At 44.5% G+C, this 22,678-nt stretch overlaps 1 long non-coding RNA gene across 2 annotated transcripts in view; it reads left to right on the top strand.

Moving 5' to 3' along the window:
• Nucleotides 1–18,505, top strand: part of LOC146186633 (uncharacterized) — a 97,933-nt gene extending 79,428 nt beyond the window's left edge. The window contains exons 1-4 of one of the 2 annotated variants that reach the window (XR_014708144.1): nucleotides 7,192–7,420; nucleotides 7,566–7,625; nucleotides 11,639–11,693; nucleotides 18,286–18,505. This is a non-coding gene — a long non-coding RNA (uncharacterized LOC146186633). Of the gene's footprint in view, nucleotides 1–7,191; nucleotides 7,421–7,565; nucleotides 7,626–11,638; nucleotides 11,694–18,285 lie in introns of those variants that run through there. The other variant, XR_014708145.1, reaches the window with a different exon arrangement.
• Nucleotides 18,506–22,678: the final 4,173 nt, after the last annotated feature.

Here is a 22,678-nt window from a genome sequence, read left to right as displayed (position 1 = left end):
GTCCTGTTAGGTGCGACATTGTTCTTCACAATGACGTCGTTGTGCAACGCAAAGGACGACCGCTGACGCCTGAAGACCGTAGGAGCAGAAGCCGTCTTGTATTCAAAGTAATTCATCAGGTCACTCAAAACAGGGTCTGAGCGCTGCTTTTGTGCAAAGCTGATGGTGCGCACCGATCTCAAGAAGCCGTCATCGTCGTCTTCGCTCCAAAGCGCTTCAACAGGTGCCCGCGATAAGCAGTCACGTCTGAATGCTTGTCATCAGACTGGTACACCACCGTGATGTAGAATACTTGCAGGCGTAAGCTTCATTGCGCAAGGGGGCCGGAGGTGCCTCTCAAACTGGCAAGCTAGCAAAACGTATGGTGATCGCTTACTACATCAAACGGTCGACCCTATAGGTACGGACGGAGTTTCGACGTGGCCCAGATCACGAGATATGTTTTCTTGACCTTCGAATAATTAGTTTCAGCTTTTGAGAGGGACCTGCGAGCGTAAGCGATAACATTTTCTTTTCTGGCATTCCTTTAAACGAGGATGGCGCCTATACCCACGCTGATTGCGTCGGTTTGAATTTTAGACTCAGTGTTATCAAAATGATCGAGGACAGGTGGGGACTGCAAGCAGCGCTTGAGTTGCTGTAAGGCTTCTGCTTGCGGTGCTTTCCCCTCAAATGGTAAGTTAGCCTTTGTAAGCAGCGTCAAAGGTTCAGCCAGGCGCGAAACGTCGGCAATACGCGCACGAAACGATGAATTGGCGCACATTAGTCTTATCTTATTACCTGGGTGAGGAAACGGCGTGATCGCAGCTGTTTTGTTTGGGTATGCACGAACACCGTCTCTGCTCACGATGTGGCCCAGGAACAGCAGTTCCTCCTAAGTGAAGTGGCACTTTTCTGCTTTCAGTGTGAGCCCAGACGACTTGATTGCGTCTAGCACTGTACGAGGACTTTTCAGGTTTTCAAAGGACGAAGAGAAGACAACGGCGTCATCTAATTGTACCAGACAAATAGCCACTTCAAGCCAGAAAATACGGTATCCAATGCTCGTTGGAACGTCGCGGGTGCCGAGCAGAGGCCGAATGGCATTACATTGAACTCGAAGAGGCCGTATGGTGCGACGAACGGGGTCTTCTCGCAGTCTATTTCATGGACCTCAGTTTTCCAGTAGCCGCTCTTTAAGTCCATCGGTGGAAAGTACCTTGCATTGCAGTGTCGGTTGAGTATGTTGTCGATACGATGGAGCGGGTAATCATCACTCTCTGTTATCCTGTTTGGGCGGCTGTTCTTGAAACAAAAACGAAGGGTCCGCCTTTCTTCTTCGCCAGAAGGACTGTTGCCGCCCAGGGGCTCTTCGATCGCTGGATAACGTTGTCAGAAAGCATTTTATCGACTTGCTCTCGGATGGCGCCGCGCTCTCGCGGCGATACCCGGTAGGGGCTTTTGCACAGAGGTCGGGCACGTTCGTCCGTGATAATGCAGTGTTTGGCCAACGGTGTTTGTCGCACTTTGGAAGCTGACGAAAACCAATCGCTGCAGCTTCGAAGAAGAGCGCGAATCTGGCCTTTTCTTCGGGTTAGTGCTGAGTTCACGTCGAAGATGAGTTGATTTCCTCGGGTTTGATGAATCGTCTGCGGGCTGGTCGGTGAGGGCGAAGACGTCTTGAATATCCGTTAATGCGTGGCAAAAAGCGGTCTTTGGGCCCTTAATGATATGCCGGTATTCTCCTGTAAAGTTCACTACCAGCACCCGAGCTTGTCTTCTCCGCAAATTGGCGATGCCTCTCGTGATGCCGAAACCTGGCTTCAAGAGCAACGGGCTGTTTCCTTCGACGACGCCTTGTGCGGTATCGATGCCTGCGCTATCCACACAAACTACCGCGCTTGATCGGGGCCGCACATTCAATTCTTCGTCGAGGGCGTGAATAGGGACAGGTTGCATCCATCGAAGCCGTCGTTGTAGGTACGACGTTGGCCGTCAAACGTTTGATTATAATTGATCGAAGGTTATAGATCGCTCGATGGTCAGTAAGAAAATCCATAGTTAGGATAGCGTCTCGCGAGCAGTTAGTAGCCCCACGAAGCTCGTAGGATAAGTGCACCTACTCACTGTCACCGTTCCGGTGCTTCGCACGGACGGTGTAATGAGGTTACCGCCAGCAGTGCTGATTAGCGGGCAATCCCAAGTGGTCTTAAAATTTCTTGAGTTTGGCGGTGAACGCTCCACTGACGACAGAATAGCCGGCTCGTGTGCCCACTAGGGCGGTAACCATGCGATCACCAACAGCAACTTCGAGGTCACTTGTTCCTGCCTCGTATTGCATGTTGGCTTCTGTGTCCGTTGGCTTCTGTGTCCGTTGTCTGCTTCATCGTGTTCTGAGGTCGCGTCCGGAGCTCACCGTTGGGCGGCGGTGTCAACTTGGGATCGGGACGCCTGATCGTCAAGGGCGTGTTCATAAGAGCGTCGGCATGATAGTCGTGTCGTCGCTACTCTTCATCGGCGGCGGAGAATCTTCGTTAGTTCGCCGTGCAGCAACCTCACCTCCAAAAGCTGGTGCCTTTAGTTTCGCCTACGGGGACTAAGAGACTTTCCTCGGACGTAACTGCTGCCCGGCGATGCAAATCGGACGCTGCCCGGCGATATAGAGCGGTACCGAAGGCTTGGTTACTCCGCCCTGGGCAAGTAGTGGTCTATTTCTTCTGGTCATTCGCTAGGACGGGTTCATGAAGCGTCAATGGCGAAGCCGCGCAGGCCGGTGCTATTTAAGTGGAGTGGCGTTAGAATGAAGCCGGCCTTATTTGGCTCTGACCTGCAATATGAGTGTCATCTATGAACAACAATACCACCCTCTCCTCTCCGCTGTACTGATTGGGCAGCAGAACGCTAAATTACTGTGCTTGCTTATGGAGACACATATTGTCTTCGACTTACCATGGCGAATCAGCCAACCACGCAGGAGTCGCGGTTCACGGAAAGCATTCTCTAGCCGAAAACCATGAAACGTTCAACGGCATCATATTACTCACTTTACGCTTTGCTCTTTCATAGCTAACCGCGTTTCAACATTTTCTTAAAACTCAAACAGCCCATGTCGTATATTTATCTGTACTGAAATGTGTCCCTCTTTCTGCACTTAAGCGGGGGCTTATCTGTAAAGCACAGCCTCTTCAACAAAACAGTTGCATCTCATAAAACGCATGGTGAGGGAGCACAAAATATATTACTTATTGTTTTCAAGCTTAATTGTTTTACTTCATATGTCGCTAATCAGGAGATAATACGTTGAATCTAAATGCAACTGGCTAAAATAAATAGGAATCGTTTGCAGTGTGCGGATCCGTTATTCTTGTTAAACGATGAACCTGACACTTAGGAATGTCCTCGACCGTGTTTCGCTATAATAATGTCGGAAATGTTTACCTGCAAATCAAACCTTATTGATAAGTGGATGTTTTTTTGGCCACGCTACAATTAAGGGATGAATATCTTGAAAACTAAGATTTTTTGCTGAGTCTCTACGACTATAAAACCGAAATGCACATGCAAAAGCCAAGACACTCCGTTATACTGCGGACACCAAGAGAGCAAGAAAAGAAACAGAGAGAAACAAGAAAGTAGACAATGGCCACGCGTAAAAGAATCAAGATATTTTTCGCGTTAAGAGAAAAGTGCGAGGCACAACTTTCAATTTTGTGGCATGCATCAAGCAGCAGAGGACAGCTGGTGTGAAAACAATAACGATTCTAGCAGCTGATGTTTAGAGTTTTACAACGCTTAAAGTGCAGCAATACATTTAAGCAGGAAAATTTGTCTAATAAGTATACTCTCACAAGTATGATTAACAAAGATGCCGAAATTGTTTTAATTTTCAGTGACTTATCTTAAATGTTCCAAAAATTATCGTACTATCGCACAGTAAACCGAATAAAATAACTGTTTACATTTGTCTTCCTCCCTAGTAACTGAGCTACTAGGGAGAAACACCGAAGAAACCTGGTTGGTGCATTATTTGTGGCGTGATGTTTCTTCTTAGAGACCCCGAATAGCGTGTGAGTAGTAGTAGTAATAACTAAACACAAAAGTTTGGGGCATGCATGCCCCTGGGCCCCCTCACGGCCTCACTACACTGGAACGCTCATGTTCCTATGGTTCATGATATAGCGTGTGATGATCTGCGCTCGCTTCAAGGATTCCTGTTCTCATGGTAAAAGGAAATCGCACGAGGACAGGAGAAAGGTGACCTTGTCAATCTCAGTAAAAACACCATTAACGAATGATAAGAAACAAGGTACAGTCAGTAATCGCGCGGTGGTGCAGTGGTAATGCGCCCGACTACTGTGCCGGGGTTCCATGGTTTCGTCCCGACCGCCGGCGGCTGCATATCGATGGAGGCGAAAGGAAGAGGCATCCATGTGCTGCGCTATCTCACTGCACGTTACAAATCTCCAAGCGGTCCAAATTACTTCGGAGACCTCCACTACGGCTCCTCTTTCTCACTTTCCCCTTTCACTCCCTGCTTGCTGCCTCTCTCTCAGGTGTCCGTAGAAGACGTGTGACAGATACTGCGTCTTTCCTCTCCTGAGAACCAATTATTATTATTATTATTATTATTATTATTATTATTATTATTATTATTATTATTATTATTATTATTATTATTATTATTATTATTATTATTATTATTATTATTATTAATATTATTATTATTATTATTATTATTATTATTATTAGTAGTAGTAGTAATGTATTTGAAGAAAAGTTTCCAACATTTTCACAAACGTGCTATAACAGCTTAATAGGCACAATCGAACAAGTAGAGTACATGTATTGTACCGTTAATAATGAAAACTATGATTATTAATTCTCTGCTGCGCACACTTATGCCCACCCAATATCTCTGAATATAGTAACATTGAGTATTCGCAGTTATTTGTTATGCATTAACAGATGGCTACGTATCTGTATTCATTCGCTGTCTGAAGAAAACCTCGAGGATACCGAATGTGAGGCTATTTGAAATAAACGGCGGCGCAACAAGGACTCTAACAAGAAAGGGACACCCCACGCGCACAGCCACATGCGCACTATGTGCGCATTCTGAGGTTGTTTCTTGAAAGCTCGCTGCAGAATGCTGCGGAAATTGTTTTCGCTCACAGCAATGTGCGCTGTTGCACATATAACTTTGTTCGTGAGCGTTTCTGTAGAGGTTCGTCGGAGTAAATTTCTGTCCATCCTGTCTATTTTCTTTACTCATTTGTATCTAAGGTATAATGATTTGCAGCTATAGCGGATTTTTGGGTGCAGTTTTATAAATATCTGTTATCAAACGTCGCAGGTTGGAGTTCAAAAGAATGGCAGAATTGATCTCTAAGTAGTTGTGAAGAGAGTTAACTGCTGAGCTAGTTGGTTTTCAGTTGTAATAAAATGATTAGCTAAATGAAGGCACGGGAAAGAAAGAGGACACCATGTGCTTACTGCAACTCTATATTCAGATCAAAAGAGCCGAGATAAAGCCATCCCAGCTGATGTGCACGCGTACAAGACAGCGAGTAAAAAAATTGAATCAATCTTATCAAAGTAGCCGTGAAAGAAGTTTCCTCTTAGCCCATGAAGACTTCTCGACGTATTACTCGCACCGCTCGATCCTGCTTTTGTGATATAAATTGCTTTCTCAGTTTTACGAGAGTTCTGTTGTCCGCCTCTACCCAAAGTCTTGACATCGCGAAACCGTGGTGGGTGATTAATGATAGCCCTAGAGTGCAAGATACGTCAAGCGCCCTCATTGTTTTCAAGTCTTCTGCATGTTTCTAAGCCTGTCATTCTTGCAACGTCCCGTCTGTCGGATATATCATTTTCCGCTGGACGATAGAATTTCATCGACATTAGCGGCGCACTTTACCAAGCGACGGTATAATGACTCTTTGCATGGTCTTCGCAAGTTACGCGATGGCTTAGTTCAGCAACCTTGTATGTAGAGGGAGCAGGCAATAAAAACAGCACCGCTGCTACTTTAAACAAGATTGTTATTTTTTTGGGGTGGTGAGTGACTTTAGAACTGAAACAGACTTCTCTTTTCAAGCCGATTGTTTCCTTGCTTTCTGTAGCCTTCATCTTCTTCAGATGCGTTTCCGCAACAGCAACCAGGACCAACCCAGGAAAGCCGGTTTCACCAATCTTGTGCAATCCGCCTTTTTCACAAGGCCGCTTTGCGCATGCGCGCCTCTCCCTTGGTTGAAGACAAACTACCAGCCCAAAGCTGCACATGCGCTCTCTGGCCTCCGCGATCGGCGCAGCCGTAACTGATCTCGGAGGCCATGTGTAGTTAATATTCGTGACGGGCGTATGCGACAGGTGGCGGTAGCTGTCTAGAACACACACCGTCCTTTCGCTGGCGCCAACAGCGTTTTCAACCAGTAGCAGACGAATTTTGAACCACTCCCAGAGAGCGCCACATTTTGTGAAAAAGGTAGATTGATGCTCGGTCGCATCCCATGTACAAATGATGTCTGGAGCGAGGACTAGGAGCAGATGTTTGCGACAGCCCTTTTCACCCCCTTTGAGACGGCTGAATTATGCGGTAAAATTAGATGCCTTTGCGCATGAGAAATATGCCCAGACAATGTGCCCTCCTAGAAACTTCAGACGTACCGTCTTTGCCAAAAGTAACCAGGCTGCAGAATCTGCTTCTGAGCCATGTGGTAGCAGATTCATACAACGTCTGATGCTATAAATCTGTATAATGCAAAGGTGAGCACTATTCCTCGCTTCTTAGCTAGTTGTGATAAGATGGAAATCTTTATTGGCTTTATAATGCAAGTGAGAAGCAAAACATGCTGCCTAGTTACTTTTGGCAAAGACGGTACGGTACGTCTGTGAACTGAAGCGTGCCAGTACCCGCTGGCTTAAGACAAGGTCATGCAAGCATGAAATATTTCAATGCTCTAAAACAACACGGGCGAAGAAAGACGAAAGAAGGACTTGCCTCGTCTGTTATTCATTCATTCGGGTTGCTTTAGCGTTTCGAACAAATGTCACCCAGCCATCTGAATATCAAAGTACTTCTTATCGATTTCATTGTTCACGCTTAGCGTATGGTAATTCTATTCGTTTCTTTCATAACTTCGGCTATTGTGTGTGTAACCTCGAAAGTCTTTCAATTTGCAAACTGCTGGTCGGTATGGCTGTATGAAATAAAGTGATTAAGGTTTATTGCGTGTCCCTTTATTACAAAGTTGTGGAAGTACTACACGAAGAGGAAGCTAACCATATTTCCTTCCGCTGCTAAGAGGTCGAGATATTCTGGAATTCTTCCTAAGCGATATTTACGGCCATAAGTTGTCACTTTCTACGCCCCTTCAAAGAGGATTGATATGAGCGCCATATTTGCATTCCTTACACTGGCACTTTACATCAGTCTCCACGAGTAAGCATATCGTTTGTTTGTGAATTTTTGTGGCACAAAAAAACTGTTAAATCCCTATATGAAAGCACGTAGATTCATGTTACCATGAAAGTGATACCTTTATGTGTTAGTGACTCAACTCCTTGACTTTTCTTTGTGCTCCTAGATGTGGCATACCGCATGATGTGGTTCCATCCCGAGGTGTTGCAAACTCTCCAGTCAGAAGGTAACTCACACCTTAAGAACTGAAACAGGTTTGAAGAAAAGGGTCCACTGCTTACTCTGAGCTCCGAGTTCTGTGAATTGGGAAGCTTATAGAGCAAAATCATAAAGAAGTCCTCTGTTCATTTATATATCCTTCCTGTTTCGTATTTGTTTTTCATCTCTATTTCTGTTTGCGTGATGAAACATTATTACGCTACCTTTCTTTGAGGGGAAGCTGAGGCGGTTTACAAACAAGTTCCAGGGAGGATTTTGTAATATGTGCTTCCTAAGTTCATTCATCATGTTGACATTGCCTCAGAATAGCGATTCATACCTGCATGCTGAAAAAAAACAAGCAACAATGTTCAGTGGCTGTTAAGTGTGCGTAGTTAGCGGCCGGGGGTGATCAAAGGCCTCAACTAAGTCATCGTTACCATCTCTGCTGTAGGAGCTGCTAGGCGCGTGCTACCAAAATCAGTTTTGCTTGCCTTTTTACAGTACATCTGTCAAAAGGTAGCGATTATAGGATATATTTTATCTCTGAAACACTTTTTTAGCTTCTGTAAACGCTTTCGCTTAGAACCCATGAACTCCGAAAAAAAAAAACAGCTCGCATAGATGGGTGCCGCTCTTTCAACGGGCGCACAGACCACCAGAGCATTTCGAGCAGAAGCATTGAAGCAGTGATGGTAGTTTGCGTGCCTTTAGCGCATTACCTTCTGCTCGTGTGAGCGTCAACACACTTTTGCACAGAACGACAGGATGTTGCTCACATCATTAATCACATGATCGCCATTCATTTAAGCCCTTACATTTCTCGTTTTGATGAATGCTCCCTTTGGTGATGGCGACGCGCTCTGTAAGAACACCGAGGGTATGACGACGGGCTTCACCCGACAGGATTTTGCAGTGATGCACCATTATCCGTGTAGGCTGTAGGCGCCGGTGGTGGGCAGGGTCAGGAATGTGATCTGGTTTAAGTGTACTGTTTCTTTAGTGCTTGAAGTTCTATCTTTTGACAGCTGCTATCCACCGTGCTGCAGGGTGCTTGTCTTTGAAATATTTGCGCCACACAACAAGAGCATGACCACTTGTGTTCGTGTTGTCGTACGCCTTGCAGAGAAATCGCATGTCGAGCGCGAACATCTGCTGCACTGCGTCGGTCATTTTTTGAAAGTACCATAATTCGAATTCCCAAAAATATTAATGCATGCAAGAAGATTTTTCAGCGGCCTTCGCTGTAGCAAAATCGCTGCCGAGAAACGTGGTGCGTTTATCGCGAGTTCATGACGACATCGGTTCCGGCTGCTTCCCCTTGGCACTCTTGAGTTGTTCTCGCACCCGCCGCGCGTTGCGAGGAGCGGAGAAACAGTAGAATTTATTTCGAGGTCGATGTATTTTCTAAGAAAAAAAAAAACTACGCAGACCTAAAATATGTGATGGTTTGGTGATAACTGTCAGACGTTTTGAAGTTGTATAGCATCTTCAGCTTCTTGTTAACTAAATGTTTGACAAGCGCGGCAACTCGCAAACTCAGGAAAAGCAAATGCATAGATTAATAAAGCGAGAACAATAAATGGCCGATTAGGAACAAAACGATGTGGCTCGGCTCTGGAAGATAGCCACTAACAGCAGACAAAAATATTATTCGGATAGTTAACAATTTTTGTATAGCCGCAATCGAGAACAGGCCAGTCTAATTTTCAGAGAAGTACATTGCCCACATTTCAGGGACGCTTTTTCCGCCAAATAATTTTTACGGTCATGAAATCCTCAATTAAGGCAAAATGTACACGAGACTCTGGACATGGCTCCGAAGAAATCTAGAAATATTAGAGCAACGGAGCACTAGGTAGAAAGGTTGTTGGTTCAAGTTGAATATAAAGTTGTACCTCATGAAGGCGTGATATAGTCAGAAGTAGTAATGGTCAACAAAACGCCATTCAGGAGTAGATATCTGGGGATAGGCCTTTCTGATATTAACAGAAACCTCGGGCCAAGGTAAGAGACGGCCTAAGTTTGACCTCCAATGAGTTAGGGGAGGCTTGTCGTGACATATTCGCCTACTCGAAATAGTAGGCGAATATGTCTACTTAGGACAGGTAGTAACCGCAGATCCAGACCATGAAAAGGAAATATCAAGAAGAATAAGATTGGGATGGAGCGCATTTGGCAAGCACTCGCAGATTATGACTAGCAGCTTACCGGTATCGCTCAAGAGGAAAGTGTACAACAGTTGCATCTTGCCTGTACTCACCTATGGGGCTGAAACGTGGAGGCTAACCAAGAGAGTTCTACTTAAGTTGAGGACAACCCAGAGGGCTATGGAACGAAAAATGGTAGGGGTAACATTAAGAGATAGAAAGCGTGCAGAGTGGGTCAGAGAAATAACTCAAGTTAATGACATTCTAGTGGAAATTAAAAAGAAGAAATGGACATGGGCAGGACATGTAGTGCGAAGAGAGGATAACCGATGGTCGCTGAGGGTAACAAACTGGATTCCAAGGGAAGGAAAGCGTAGCAGGGGGAGACAGAAAGTTAGGTGGGCGGATGAGATTAAGAAGTTCGCAGGGGTCAAGTGGATGCAGCTAGCACAGAACCGGGTTAAGTGGAGAAATATGGGAGAGGCCTTCGCCCTGCAGTGGGTATAATCAGGCTGATGATGATGATGATGATGTCGTGGTGGTTCTGCCGGCTGTGCGCGTTCTCACTTCGCCGCCGCAGCTGGCGCTTCCAACGCGCGCATGGCCGCGATTTAAAGAGTTGCGCGTAGCTCACCTAGGCAGTGGGCGCTTCTTAATGTGTCTGAGAGAAGATGGGCCAGCTCGAAACGTTACGAAGAGGACATTTCAACGCCGTCAGTATGCGGCACACTTGTGCTTTTACAACTAGATTTAGAGGAGTTCAACATTCAGCAATATTTGTTTCGCCCCCCTTTCTAGTATGAAAGCTCAGGTGTCTATATTCATCACGACAGATGTATTTATCGTAAAGAGACGGTCTAATTACAAGCTGTCGGCTCTGACCCATACTCTGTAGCAAACTGCCAAATTATGCCAACTGATGAAAATGGCTCATCAAAACATGGTTTGACATAAATATGAATGACAACCAACACATCTGCGCATTTATTTTTAATTCAAACCTGCATATCATGCTGCACATTTACTTTAACCATCCGGGTAAATTGGGCAAGTGGAATGAAATTGTTAACGCACCTAATTCAAGAGCACGTTTGGAGAGGCGCCCATTAGGTATTGCAATTTTTTTGGCATTGTTTGAAAGATAACGGCAGGTAATTACCCTAGATAACAATTGTATTATCGTAATTAAGAGACCTAGAGATATCACATTCCGTATATCTCGTCGTCGTCGTCATCATCATCATCATCATCAGCCATATATACCTACTGCAGAGTGAATGCCTCTTACATTACTCCAATGAACCGCTAGCAGCTTCCACTTGAACCATGCGAACTTGTTAACCTCACCCACCCACTTAACTTTCTGCCTTCCCCTGCTGCGCTTTTTTTCCCTTCGAATACAATTTGTCACCCTTCGCGACTATCAGTTATCTCCTCTTCGCACTACACACCCTGCCCATGCCCATTTCTACTTCTTGATATCAATGAGAGTATCATTAACAAGAGTTATTTCTCTAACCCAATCAGCCCGTTTCGCGGCTTTAAACGTTACAACAACCATTTTTCGTTCCCTAGCTCCCTGAGTTGTCATCTTAAGCAGAACAGTTTTGGTTAGCCTGCACCTTTCAGCCCCATATATAATAGGTGGGTGCAGGTAAGATGCAACTATTCTACACTGTTCAGTGTTCACTTGAGCGATACGGGTAAACTGGTAGTCAAAATCGATGAGTATTTGCGAAATGCCCTCTATCCCAGTCTTATTCTCCCGTTTAACTGCTTTTCATAAATATATAGCTCAAAAACATATAGTATATATGTACAGTACGTATCGTAGAGCAAAGGTTAGCTTTTGTTTTTGCCCACGTCGCCTTCACTTTGCATTTGATTTCAGGTACCCTTTTCTTTCTTCACCTGTGCGAGCGGAGGATTTCACTTGCTTGGCCCAGGTGAGAAAAAATACAGAATCTATTCCAAATACTTGCTTCTCTTAGAACGTTTTACGCAGTCCCAAACGCACCTTCGTTTTCAATCTAGGTGAGAAATAAGAGCAGCGTGGAGTTCTAATTCACAAATAGAAACGGTTTGCGACTCATTGACACACATAGTGCGGTTCAACATGAATGCTGTTTGCAACACCGAAGGTAGTAAGGTGGAATGATAAGTTAGGTGACGACACAAGTTCAGCTCATTTCAAGCCAACCAAAACACATAAAAATGGTAGTGTGTGATATCGTGTGGTACATGAGGTTTGTAGTCTCGAAGCCATGTAACCTAAGCGCAATGTGGTAATGGCGGGTGACGGATTAGATTCGGTTCTTTCTTGTGCAGACAGAGTGTAAAGTACACAGGCCGAACCAACCCATCAGCGACTACACGCAGTTCTGCAAATAAGAAATCTTTCAGGGTGTGGTGCAATCCTACTGACACGCCTTTGAAATGAGGCGTCTTGCCGTCTTAATAGGCGAAGGATATTAGATGCGAATTAACTCCAAGTAAAAGTGATTCCAAATATGTACAGTCGTGCGAAAAAGTGGTATACAACACTCACCTAGTGGCACAGCTTGCGAAAAACGCATTGAAATGTTATCTAGTCACAGCGTAAGGAAAAGCCAAAGGGACACATGCATGTGGATCAAATGGGGCACTGCCACTATTGTCTCGATCTTAGATAGCTGTTGCTAGATAAAGTTGCCATGCAGTTATCTCGAGCTTCGCCACCAGCTGAGTGTTGTATACGACTTTTGCTGACGACTGTACATTGCATTTCAGTGACAAAATTCTAATGAGTTTTCGTAATGAAAGATTTTAAGCAGCGCCCATGAAAAAAGCGCTAAAGGATTACATCTGTTGAGTGTGTACAACTGGTTTTTGTAACCCCGAAGATGATAGAATCATCTGGCGCTCTTTCTAAAGAAAGTTCAGTGAGGAATGTGGGAGGTTCATTGACATTCGTACGACAATATCAGGAGAAAGCACGGCTTCAAGTGCAGCCCACCTTGCCAATGAACTGTAGTGCGAAAGAACAGGTTTGTTTACCAGTCGCTCGGACCAGATGATAGAAATGGCCACGAGTACAGGTGGGGTCAGTTTTACTGGGAACAGTCACTTATGCTTGGACTTCGATTTATTACGATAAAAGGGTTTATTGGCTCATACTCTAGCCTTTCGTTCGTCCGGTCACACTATAGCTGTTACTCAAATGACATCATCAAAAAAATAAAATCCTGCCCACATAAGGAATCAGACCTCTATTTCTTGGATACCCAGCCGAGTGCTTTAAACAACTGCGCCACGCCCCGCGTTCTGAAAAGCATATCATAATTCTTCTTTTCTACCATTGAAAATATAGCTGAAATAAATAAATCCTGCTTTCACAGAGAATCGAACCACGATCCCTTGCATCACCAGCCGAACGCTTTAACTTACTGTGCCACACCCGGGATCGTGAAACGCACATCATAATTCTTCTTGTCTACAATAAAACATGAGAGTAGCAATAACATTGGAGCTGCAATTATTGATATTAAACAATGATGTCATTAACAATGAAAAGGAAAGTGTATTTAGTTGATGGTGATAGAGCAAACGTGATGCACCGTGTGCACCAACAACGCGATGGTGCTCAGTATCAAGACGACGACGCCGTGCAGGTGTTGTGTTGTGAAGAAGCCGGTGTTGCGCTGGGGTTAGCAAGAAGCACGTTCTGCACGAGAAATAGGAAGGGATTCGTCAGACACATGCCTCAACGCTTTCGCCGTGCCTACTCCGTGCGTAATCCGGTAACTGTTTGCTCGATCGAAATTAACCACTCGCAACGACCTCAAATGTATCCACGCGGAAGTTTGGTCACCCCCATTCTAACATTTTATCTTGACTCCCGGCGTGGCATAACGATGACTATCCAATGGCTGCTCCCTAGGCCTCTTGTGGGGTAACTAAAGGTACAGAAAACGGAAATCTATGATTTGATAGGAAGATATCTTTGGCAACTGCAAGGACTACCGACATAAAATTGTTTAAGGCCTTCGTGGGCCAATAAGAGGCCAGAAAACGAGCGTGCCCAGTGGTTCCCACTTCCTTTCCATGTCACCATCCGAGTACAACATACGAGTATATTCGTAGCGGGTTCCATGCGACCAAAAATTATTGCTGGGATCAGAATTGGCTGGTGTTGCACTGTGGCATTAGGTTATGGATGGGCCCTATGTGGCTCGACAACCTAATGAGTTTTCAACCTATCGATTACGCTTTTATTTATATCTAATTTGTACTAGAAAAGTATAATCGCGCCTATTATTAACTATTCGTACAACGGCGTTAAGCGCATTCCATTACTAAAGAAATGTTTTTGTAAATTCCCACTTGTTTTAATTGTTAAAATTACAAAGCACTCCCAGAAGTAACGATGACAATGTAGAATGCCCTGCAGTGCAAAATGCAGTCGTATGTAAACAAATGGACTGTTCGCTAGGCGGGTTCCAGATGGCATCGTTTCAATTTACCTTTTTTAGTGCACATTAAGAGAAGAATGTCGGCCAGGGCGAAATGCCCTGTGAACAAAACCAGTATTTTAATGTGCTAAGAAGGATTTTCTAGTGGGCTGCTCAAGTTAGTGACATACAAAATATTGAGGGCGATTTTTCTAAGGTCAATAGGGAATCAAGTAGTCCTAAAATATATGCCGCATCGACTGATAGGAATATCTGTGACAGCTTAAATTGTATTTGGCCCCAGACTAGTTGCATTAGTACTCTTAAGTCATCTTAGGGGAAATAAAAATGAATAACAGCCAACTCTACTCATGTTTTGCAAAATCTATTCACAGTTGCAATTTTAGTGGAGCTTAATGGGCTGGCGAGTTTTGGTAATGCGAGGGGTATACGTGGCTGGCAGCTGGCGTTTCCCAGATGGGTCCACAATGGGACCGATCAGGGCTATTTGGGTTCAAGTCCAGAACCAACAATATATCCACAAGGGCTATCCTCATGCGACCTCAAATGCCCTAATTATACAATCCATCTTCTAAACTGAAGGTGACAATGAAAGAACGTTTTGGACCTATGGTGAGGAAGACAGAGCTCCGGAAACTTCTTGTGCGTAACCGATAGTCTTGCAACCTGCACACCACAACGCAAAATGCCAACGTTTTTACTGAGGCGTGATGCAAAGTTGCGACGTTTGACCTGCGGCCAGGTTGTACCACCAAGGTGGTACATGAATTGCACGTAGGCTGGAAGTCAGAGGCGCAGCCCAATCTGTGCGCTTGGTTGAGAGCGAATAGGAGGATTGCAAGGAAGAGGCGATTGTTGTTGGAGGAACAACGGAGGTAAATGTGTAAACATGGGAGCCCCTCAGTGCCCTTCTCTAATAAAGCGCAGTAGTTTGTATCCTGTAGGAGAGTCGCTTAGGGGGCCTTTAAGCGCCAAGCAAATGCCACAAATAATGATGGGTAGTAGTTCTAATCTGTGTTCCAATAGCTGATATTTTGTAGGGGTGGTCCTGAGTTTTTGATAACTTCACACGATGCTATTGGCGAAAAACGGAAATGTCGTACCCGGTAGTGACGATGCGCTGGATAGCCAAGTTGTTAACGCGGGCATCCAAGAACAGAACAGAACAGTGTAAGAACAGATAATAGGAGTCAGCACTAAGTACTGAGCCAGCAATGAAAGCCGCGATGGCTGGCATTTCAGTAACGTGAAAAGAAGCCAAGAAAAGGCTGAAAACAATCCGCATTCCGCTTAACAGGGTGTCGACATGTAATGGTAGCAATATGTTTAATTAAATCTACGTTGAAAGCTACAATGTACATGGTCGAAGGGTGTCGCCACTAAAAGATCCACCTAGAACACCTTGACGACTCTTTTGGAAGCTAGCCGCTAGCTGTGAAGTCCCATAAGTGGGCTGGTCTTTTGCTCGACTTGACAAGGACATGTTCACTTACAAAAATGTGCTAGCCCTAACTTACTTTGGCAATATATTTAACACATATCGTACATAATTTGTTGACCATCCCCACGACTTACAATAATCTTTTTTTAACATATATCCTTGCATCGTTTTATGCTGAATGTGTGTTTGCAGCTTTTGTAACACCAACTGATATGTGATTAACCTAGGCAATCTCAAAGCCTCACATACCGTGACTTACGTAGTACAGCCTCGCTGTGATCTGTTAACCACTGAGTTTATTTACGTTTCTGCTATGTGGCGGAAGTCTGAATAAGAGATCAGGAGTGACGACTATTCTATGATTCATCAGATGTGGGCCTAGCGTGATCGCCCTACATTATCACTGCCTTTTTCGTCCTCTTATTTTTAAACTCTGTCTGGCGCAATTGCGTTTTACTCCGTTAAATATTACAGAAGATGAAATTGGTGATACTCGCAAGAGGTGGTGCTTGGAGTGAAGAGATAGGTGCAAGTGTATATGTAATGAAATGTCGTCCCTACCGATCCTACTCAGTGTGATTGTCTACTAAGCACAGAAAGCTTTATTTTTAAAGTGGCCACCATGTTTTCTGTACATTCCACAGTATTGGTAACCCGCGTTAACATTATAGTGCGAGTCGTCAATTTTATGCTTTCTCTTTATTCAAACAAATAGGCTGCTGGAGACTGCATCAGTTCCCATAGTGCTCTTGTTGAACGAGTCTCTTCTTTGATTTAATTGATTACCGCTTTCTGAAGCGTCTGAGCAGCACGTTTTTCGCAGGTTAAAGTTGCTGTAGCGTAAAGCTACACGACGCGGCTCAGTGCCGAGTTTCGTGTGAGTTTTGGCCGCCCGTTATGCGCATGCTGCAGAGCCGCCAAATTTGGAGCGACCGACCAGAGGTCTTATGCCTAATCATCATTGGATCGATACTTAAGAAATAAATTTATAAACCTTGTCTTGCACCAGGGAATCGAACCTCCATCCCTTGGATCCCCAGCCAAGCTCTTCATCCCTGCGCTACGCCCTAGATTTTTTTCTTTTTAGCCTGGCTTTGGCACACGACATACACAAACGGAAAATCAAAACAGGAAAAAAGACACACAAGTCAATGTACATGAATGAATGTCATGATCAGCCAGTGTTAGACTGTCGTCGTAGCTTTAAATCTCCCGCAGCGACAACAAAGGCTCTACCCTTGAGAGCTATTCGGAATGTTCTACAGCCACTTTTTGAATGGCAATAAACCGCTCCATATTTGTTCGAAAATAAATTTGAGCATGCCTGGCATCCCTGTCACAGTGATAGTCTGCCATTCTAGAGCGCCATATACAGTCGAGGCTCATAAGCATAATTGTGTCAAATGGAACCCCTCCTCATTTTATATGCTTAATTATCGAATGCCGTGCGAGTGCACTGGAAAATCCTTTTTTATCTTCTCTCGTAATACATCCCAAATATATACCCCTTCCCAACAATCTAAAAAACATGATCTATTGTTTCGAGCTGCTTACATATTAAACAATGTGCTCCCAAGGTAAACAAAAAAAAAAACCTTGCCTCCAAAAACTCGTGGAACGCTCTTCATAATTCACCTTGTCTTCACTGAGAATGATATCGGGATTCCGCAAGTGACAGATACTGCGGTTTTCTTTTCCTCTAGATGAAATATAGAAGGCCGGTGAACTTTAATAGGTTCAATGAAATGCTGGTTGTGTTCGACAAGGGGCGCGCGTTGTACCGTCACGACAAGACGTCTTCCCAGAGCGGCCGCGAGAGAGGCCCGGAACAGTGAATCTTCCCAGAATGAAAAGAACGCCTAGCGAAAAGACGTCGCACGGAAGCTCAACAACGTGCGTTGGTCGCCGCTAAACAAAAGCAAGAGGAGCCGGAGGAAAGTGAGGAAGAGGACGAGGAGGATTAAGAAAGTGATTCCGAGAATCGTTGGCATGCTGAACACACGATAAAACTCAGTGAAAGTGCAAACTCAACACCAAGCATAACCGCAACTTTACGCTACGTTTATCCAGGCCTAGCAGAGCTAAGAGAGTCCCAATTTTTTCACTGTAGCATGTGTTGTTCCTTGAACAGAATTTGATTTCTTTCTTTTCACAGCTAACAATTTGCATAGCCATAGGTAATATCCAGTGTTCTGGTGTTCAAGAAAAAAGTCTCAGGAGACAAAGTGGCAATTGCTAAACCATGGCACAATCAGCAGGTCGTCAAAGCGAGATGGGAGATATAATCTTGAAAGGCTGCTAAATGTGTCGCTTGTTAGTAATCAGGCTATATTCAGCCTTGTGTTTTACTCCTTGAGTTTCTCGAGCGATGCACCAATTGCCTCCATTTGTACAAAACTGGTTTGAATCGTAATGAATTCAGCCGCAGTTGTTGATACGAAGCGGCTGTTGCAGGTATCTAGCAGCCATTAGTCTCCGATTGATGCACTAGGCGTCATTCACCGCCATCTGCCGAAAACGAAATGTGCACTTCTTCAAACCAGTCAATTATGCTGACTGGCATTAATCTGTCCAAATTATTACTGCTCCCTATTTGTTATACGTGTCGCATCCTTAATCATACATTCCTCTTTATTCCTGTACTAGTGCCCTTTGCCTGCTTGGCGTGGAAGATGGTGTGGCCAGGAGTGTACTTGCCGCCAAAGAAGGGGTGAACCACTTAACATGTTTCACTGCATTCAAACTCCAAGAAGCCGGATCCCACCTGGGTTCCTGTAAATGTAGCGCTGAAATGGTCATGGCCTCGGAGTCGCCATTTTAGGGCATATAATATGGCTTTGAAATAAAACAGGACTGGTATATCGCAACCCGTTTTGCGTTTTCGTTATTTTAGACTTTCACAAAACACCTACAAAGCGAAGATTCTTGCTTCTGTTTCTGTCATGACTGGTCTCCGTATAGTCTATTCGGACACCTGATTTATTTAGTACTGTAAATGTAAGCGATGGCAATGGATTGACACTATTGTGGGAGTAAAAACTGAAATATTGAAGTAAAAAATCAGTAAACATGTAGGTATTGATCAATTGCCAACCGAATGGCATTCTATCAGGTTACACCATTCTGGCATATGTTTTCTTTGAACCAACTCGTTATTCTGTTGGACTTTAACCTAGTAACATCTAAAAATGGGGACCGCCGGAAAAAATGGTAAAACATTTTATTCATTAGGAGGATTTATGCTCTATAGCTAATGCGAAAGCATAGTGAAGCCGTAGGGTGAATATCCTTGCTGATATGTCTGTAGAGAGATCAGATGTTTTTTTAGGCACAGGCCTCTTATACCTAATGGGTGGCGCATAAAGGACCTGCCACCAGCTCCTGTGGATAGACAGTGCCCCTAGAGCGTGTTGTAGTGAATAAGGAAAAAAAATGTGCTCAAGCCAGGACTGGAACCGCCATCCTTACTTGTCACAACAAGGTGCGCTAAACACTGTGTCAAGGCAGACTTTCAGTGAGAGTGTTCAATAATTCTCATTGTCTAGCGTAGCGCGTTGGCAGGCGTTAAGAAAAATAACAATAAGAATAAAATAGTAGAGAAATGAAGGAGATTCAAAGAAAAGTAACACATAAAAACAATAAAGAATTAAAATCGACAACACATCCAGTGTCGTAAAAACACCTGGAGCCGCGTTCAGTCCTTGCCACTACTCCACTGCGCATTGTGCAGTACACTAATTTTGTTATAAGTGAAGCAACTCCTAAAAACCGTGCAACTGCACCCAAGCACGGATGCATTTACGACATCATTTGCCAATATATTAGCAGAAGCTGAAACGTTCATTTAATGCTCAAGGATGGGAGGTCGAGTCCCGCTCTCGGCGGCGCTTTTCGATGATGGCGAAAAGCAAGGCTCCCGAGTGCTGTGCGTGCCATGTAAGTGCACGTTACAACCCCAGGTGGTCGAAAATTGCGGAGTCCTCCAATACGGCGTCTCTCAGCCTTGGTCGCTATGGAACGACCCCACAAACCAAACCAACCAAATCATTGATTGCTGACGTGCTTCAGGCCGCTGCCAACTGACAACACACTAGTAACTTCTTTGCATTAAAGCTCGCCGTGTTACTGTACTAATAATTCCGCTTAATTTGTATATGGCAGATGAGGTGTTTGGATGATAGACACAGGAGCTCACATTTCATACACTCTCAAAAGAGTTTGTGGAAATCGCTTCGTCTATGTCGCATTGTGTTGTGAACAGCGCATCTGCCAAGCTGAAGCCTGCTTGCGTTTTTTTAGATAGCTCGAGCGATAGCTATACTCTGCTGTGCCTCTCAACCCCCTTCCCACCACTCGCTTTAGAGGGTGAGCAAGCTAAATTTAGCCAAAGACTAAAAATGAAGCATTTAAGATAACCCCGAGTGATCACTCGTATTTTTTGTATACTTGTAACCACGCAATTTTTTTATTTGGAATGAACTAATCAATAATTAAGAAACAGTTGCTCTTTTATTAACTACAGTCTTTAGACAATAACTCCTATATGAAAATTGAAGGGTACCTTCAGAAACCCCCGTTCCATTTATTTCCGTTGTATCTTTTTTCTACGCTCTAAACAAAGTCAGCGAAATACTAAAAAAATGTCACGTGACTGGCGCATTCACGCGACGTGATTGTGCGGCGCTCAACCGTGGTTGGAGTGGCCGCCGAAATTAGCGGCGGCATTGGCCCCATGGCCCCTTTGCAGCGGCAGGCCGATATGTCTGCGTCGGTTTCTGCGCCCGCGTCTACCAGTCTGTGCACGAGACGGTGCAAGTTGCAGCCATTGCCAACATATCAGTCTACTCTGCTTTCCCTCTGAACCTCATTCCCACCTTTCGCTTTATATTGGCCTGTGCTTCGAGAAGTAAGGAGTCATTCACCGCCAGCCGGTTCTGCGTCCGCTTGCCTACAGCTGGGCGCTGGTGGGGCAACCCGTTTTGTTAACAGAAGTGACACCTATCCAAATATAAGAGGCGACTATAGTCTACAAACCTGAGACCCGGACCTCTTCCCTTATAGGTAGTGACTATTCAGGGCGTATAAAGCGAACGACATTATTATTGCCGCTTTCCTTGGCCTCAGTTAACGCGGAACTTCTTCATGCCAACTCAATCACTGCTCCCCCCCCCCCCCCCATTTCTTTCTTTCTTTTTTGAAATAAAGTTTTCTCTCTCTCTCGAACAAGGGCATCGGGGAACAAAATACTTAGATTAAATTACAGCAGCAAAACAAGGTAATAGTATGCTTTCACAAGCATTTATCAACGCTTAAAAACGTTTAGAGCCGCTGTAAAGGTTTTATACTTTCACCATGCATATATACGTTCATAGGTAAAGTTTAAGTGACCCGTTGTTATGTATATCCAGTTTGAGCCTACTCTGTGGTCTTATCTCCTAGACTAAAATATGATACCAACGATAATTCGGGCATTCTTTAACCTTCGCCGTTAAAGGTGCGATCAGATCTCGCTAATTACGTTTTTCTTGCGGCTCTATTTTTCGTTTCCGTTCCTGTTCATATCGTCTTTGCTACGCGATAAATCACTGCTCTCCAGATTTGTGCCTCTAGTATATCGCCTTTCATCTCAAGCAAAGCGTAAAGTGCAGAGCTCACACGTAAATGGTATGAAATACCACCTGACAAAGATTGGAGCCTCGCTTTATAACCAAGCTGCCCCAATCTCCCTGCCTGAACTTGGGTTTGCATGTCTGACTCCAGATCTTAGGGTCTAATGCTAAATTCATGTTTTCCGTCCGCAGTTGAAAGCGGTCTACTTGGGACCTACATAGTCAACATCTGCCCTATGTCTAGAAACTATATAATTTGTTATCTCCGAAAGGCCAAAGGAAGCAAGTTCGTTGCTTTCCAATTGCAACTAGCATAGGCATCATTTACCCTCCTCTCTCATTTCCACCCTAATCTTCCACATTGCCACCTTCCATCGCTACTGACGTCACACCACGGGCGTCATAGGATTACTTTTTACAGTGTTTACAATGACTGCAGTTCTTAGCAATAAAATCTTCCACCTCAGTTTGATGAGTGCCAGATGGGATATGGTAACCCCTTGGTATCTGTACCCTCCTTGACCTATCGAATATCTGTTACCGGTCTTTACCGGCGCCGGTTACCGGTTAGGAACAGGCGTGAATAAGAACGAGCTTTAAACTTATCTTGTCGTTATTTGCAAGTGTATTTCAAGGTCACCGTATGAATGGTGAGCCGCGTGAGAACACAGCTAGTGAAAACAATGCATATAAGTGCCCATCATTTGAAAAGAACCCTCACTGCAGATATTAGTTTTTTGCAGCTATGTTTCGCTATAATCTTAAAGCTTCGAATATCAAAAGCTGTATTTATGCCTAAACATGGTGGATGCTGCACATATAGGCTATTCAAAACCGAGGCTAATATAACTCGGTAAAAAGAATAACGTTTCAATCTGTGAAATACATCTGCAATACAATACCCGGCGATATGGTAGTAATAAAAACTCTTCTGTTTCGTACGAACATGCGAACCTGTTAGCAGTAACAATCTCACTAAGCTTGCAGAGGTGGAACACAAACAAGCCGGGAGCATTTGCAGTCGACCGTGGATCGGATGTGTCGTATTTCGGCGCATATCAAACTCTCGGAATATCCTTTTGGATAACCCATAGATGTCGTGTTCGCAATTATCGAGCTCCCGCTTAGCGAACGTTTCATACACTGAAGTACGCACTGCACCCCTGCAAGGTTCCCTTTTCATAATGGCGCCCCGACAGTAATTTTTCGCACAAGGAGCATGGCCGAGTGAGCGTCCTCATCCACCGCCCAATCCTTTTATTTTACGTGTTTCTTTATAACGTGCTACCGTTGTCATGCAGGAAAACCACCATTCAATGCTCCGGATGTCGTACGGTGAAGGCTGCCTAGCTGACCCAAGGCTTGCAGCGGTTGTCGCGTAGCCTGTTTTTATGCCAAATCAGACTCTTCAAATGTACCCTTCTTTAACT

Source organism: Amblyomma maculatum, chromosome 6 (genome assembly GCF_055883805.1).
Source record: "Amblyomma maculatum isolate TAMU_Amacu chromosome 6, ASM5588380v1, whole genome shotgun sequence".
Taxonomy (NCBI): domain Eukaryota; kingdom Metazoa; phylum Arthropoda; class Arachnida; order Ixodida; family Ixodidae; genus Amblyomma; species Amblyomma maculatum.
The sequence above is the reverse complement of the archived record's forward strand: the minus strand, read 5'-3'. Positions and strand labels throughout refer to the sequence as shown.